The 3771-nt window shown below is 36.3% G+C and overlaps 1 non-coding gene across 1 annotated transcript; it reads right to left on the bottom strand.

Annotated features, from left to right (window-relative positions):
- Nucleotides 1-529: 529 nt before the first annotated feature.
- TRNAT-GGU lies at nt 530-601 on the bottom strand. The gene has a single exon. It is a non-coding gene; the product is annotated as a tRNA-Thr (tRNA).
- Between the last annotated feature and the right edge of the window lie 3170 nt (nt 602-3771).

Consider the following 3771-nt stretch of genomic DNA (forward strand, 5'->3'; position numbering starts at 1 on the left):
GTGAGACCATGCCACAGCAGGGCGTACAAGGTCAGTACTGCGGCAAGCAAAGTCAGACGGGATTCGGTGGGTCTTCATCTCCATCTATTTCTGGTACCAACCAGCAGGCAGCCCTCCTGAAGATACAACTAGAGGTGGTCGCTAGGGCGCGACAGATTGCAGCGCAGTTGCTAGTCATCTGCCGGCTCGAGGGCTAGTCGGTACTAGGCTAGAACTCTCCTTACTCGAATGTTGCCTGGGCATGCATGCATGCACCCCTAGCTTGATAATAAACGTGACGTATGGTCAGTGTGTTTGATGCAAGTATAATAAGAGCCGAAGAATAAAGTGCAACGAAATGCTTCTCCAAATATGGTGCTATATTATATGGGCTGCATTCCCGCACTAAGTCATAAAATTCTATAAAAAATGGAGAAAGTTTCAAAAACAAAGAAAAAAAGTGAATGAATTTTAGTAGATAAAGTATTCTATCAGATTCGAACCGAGGACTTACGTCTTAGCACGGCATTACTCTACCACTAATTTTAAAAGCCCTTTATCGGATTTGAACCGATGACTTATGCCTTACCATGGCATTACTCTACCACTGAGTTAAAAGGGCTTTTTATTAAAAAAAAATTAGCCAATGGGTGTAAACAAGCTCCGACTATCTCCACTCCAATGAATAATGCTTACAAAATTAGTCATTGGCCAAACTTTACTAAGTTTGACCGAACATATAGAAAATTATATAAACATCTACGATATAAAACAAATACACTATGAAGAGAGAGAATTCTGTTTTTTACCCCCTATTTTGCCAATTTTGACACTAATTACCCCTTTAACAAATTACCAACCTACCCCATTTAGGAAAAGTTTTGCAAAATTTTACACTCTTTAAAGAATTAGAGTGATTGGATAGGTGGTCCGCGCCATCTGATCCATGTGGTGTGACATATATGTGGTTTTTACAAGCACGCACCTTGGGTACGGAGAAATTCTGACAAGAATCTCAAAGACTAAATCTCCTGGCAATTCGATGATTGTGGTGTTTGTGCATCGACTTAAACTGGTATGATTACATAATTAGATAAATGCATCATCAAAAATAGAAAAATAGGTAGGCATCGGAGAAATTATCTAAATAGCTTGTATCATTTAATCTTATCTTCTATTTCTAAATAGGAGCACCCACTACAAGGAATTCTCTCAACATGCAAGCATGCCACATCACTTCTTTCAGTTTCTAATTAGATGTCTATCTACCTAAGCAAACATGCCACGTCATTGTTTCTTATCTAAGAGAAAGGTTTTATTTCCACTGGCTGATTCCACAACCGAAAGAAACTGAAGAGGCATCATACATGTATTTTACTACTCCACTACCAGAGATGAGCATTCCTTTTGGATTCGCATTCAATCCATCGCTCCACCTCCTCCACTATTTCTTTATGAATCAACAACACGCCGCTTTGCCTCTTGGGTCTACCTCTGTCTTCTCAACTAAGACATCATCTACATATTTCTCCTATGTATCCTCTTAGGCGTGGTCTCTCAGCACACTCCAGGTTGATCCCTTCACATGTGTGTGCGTCTGTGTTGGAATTACATTTTCGTTTGCCCAGCAACATGACGTCACATGGTTGCTGCTTCGGTGATCTTCCACACAAGCATTTGACTAGATTGCTAATAGATGGCTGAGTTTTTAACCTTATGTTTTGCATTTTCAGGACCACTATTGTTGCCTGACGTCATGCACGTCAATTGGTTGCCGAAATGTGTCAGACCTCCAAAACTTGGTAGTATTGATGATATCTCTTGCACGACATTCAGCACCCATTCTCCTACATCTTAACTTTGAGTAATTTTGTGTACTAAACATGAAACTTTGAGAAGTGGAAGGGAGCTATAACAATCTTCAGGTACGCAAATATCAATGTGCTTCTTCATGCAAAGTTTATTTGAAAATCTTGATTAAATATTTTGGGATTATCGTCTGTGATTGTTTTCCATATCTCTAGGAATGGATGTATTGATTAATTCTCTATTTTTATATTATGCAATACGAGAAATTATAGATCTAGATGGTACACATGATATCATTGATTATTACTACCTTCGTTCCATAATATAAGTCATTTTAGCAAACTATTTTAGTTTTCTAAAATGGCTATTGTGGAACAAAGCGATATATGTTGCTGTCCCTTTGGTTCTCCAAAAGGTAAAGCAAAGATGTTGAAATAATGTTTATTGTTCTATGCCAACTAAGACACCATCTACATATTTCTCCTATGTATCCTCTTAGGCGTGGTCTCTCAGCACACTCCAGGTTGATCCCTTCACATGTGTGTGCGTCTGTGTTGGAATTACATTTTCGTTTGCCCAGCAACATGACGTCACATGGTTGCTGCTTCGGTGATCTTCCACACAAGCATTTGACTAGATTGCTAATAGATGGCTGAGTTTTTACGAAAAGTGTTTTTAGCACATGGGCACCAGTGCTCCTGGTGCTATAAAGTCATATTATTGTATTCCAAAAAATTGAAATTAAATACCTACATACATATAAACATTCCGAAGATACGGTAGAAATTTCGGAGAAAAATATGTTATATTTTGAGCTATATAAAAAAGACAAATTTCTGACAAATATACGTCTCTATACGTAGCCATAAATTTGTTTTTTTCCTGTAGCTCAAAATACAATGCAATTTCTACCAAAACTTCTCACGATTATTCAGAACATATATATGTATTCATAGAATAAATGTGATGATTTTTTGAAGTACAGATATATAAATTTTTTAATTTTTAAAAAACTGAGAGCACTGGTGCCCATGTGCACCAAATGCTTACTCGAGTTTTTAACCTTATGTTTTGCATTTTCAGGACCACTATTGTTGCCTGACGTCATGCACGTTAATTGGTTGCCGAAATGTGTCAGACCTCCAAAACTTGGTAGTATTGATGATATCTCTTGCACGACATTCAACACCCATTCTCCTACATCTTAATCTTTGAGTAATTTTGTGTACTAAACATGAAACTTTGAGAAGTGGAAGGGAGCTACAACAATCTTCAGGTATGCAAATATCAATGTGCTTCTTCATGCAAAGTTTATTTGAAAATCTTGATTAAATATTTTGGGATTATCGCCTGTGATTGTTTTCTATATCTCTAGGAATGGATGTATTGGTTAATTCTCTATTTTTATATTATGCAATACGAGAAATTATAGATCTAGATGGTACACATGATATCATTGATTATTACTACCTTTGTTCCATAATATAAGCCATTTTAGCAAACTATTTTAGTTTTCTAAAATGGCTATTGTGGAACAAAGCGATATATGTTACTGTCCCTTTGGTTCTCCAAAAGGTAAAGCAAAGATGCTGAAATAATGTTTATTGTTCTCTGCCAACAGCTAATTTTCGGACATGTATTTGCTGGCAAATAATCATTTTCCGTTTTTTGCTGATCAATACTGAGCCTACATTATAACTTATATTTCTACTCTGTATTTATGATAATATATGACATGCATACTTATCCAACCGACTGTAGTAATTATTTATTTCGGAACATGTCATTAATTTTTTTCTTATTTAAAAATAAAAAATATTGGGAGACCTTCAATTCTTCGTAACTAAAAGGTGTCACCTCAAAGAAAGTACAATATATTTTCGGTGACGGTGGTGCATATTGAAACATGTGATTGGTAACGAATGCACATTCACCTTATATTGCCTATTGTTTCTATTTTTGTTTTATGAATCCCTGGTAATG

This window comes from Lolium rigidum, chromosome 4, assembly GCF_022539505.1.
Source record: "Lolium rigidum isolate FL_2022 chromosome 4, APGP_CSIRO_Lrig_0.1, whole genome shotgun sequence".
NCBI classification, from domain to species: domain Eukaryota; kingdom Viridiplantae; phylum Streptophyta; class Magnoliopsida; order Poales; family Poaceae; genus Lolium; species Lolium rigidum.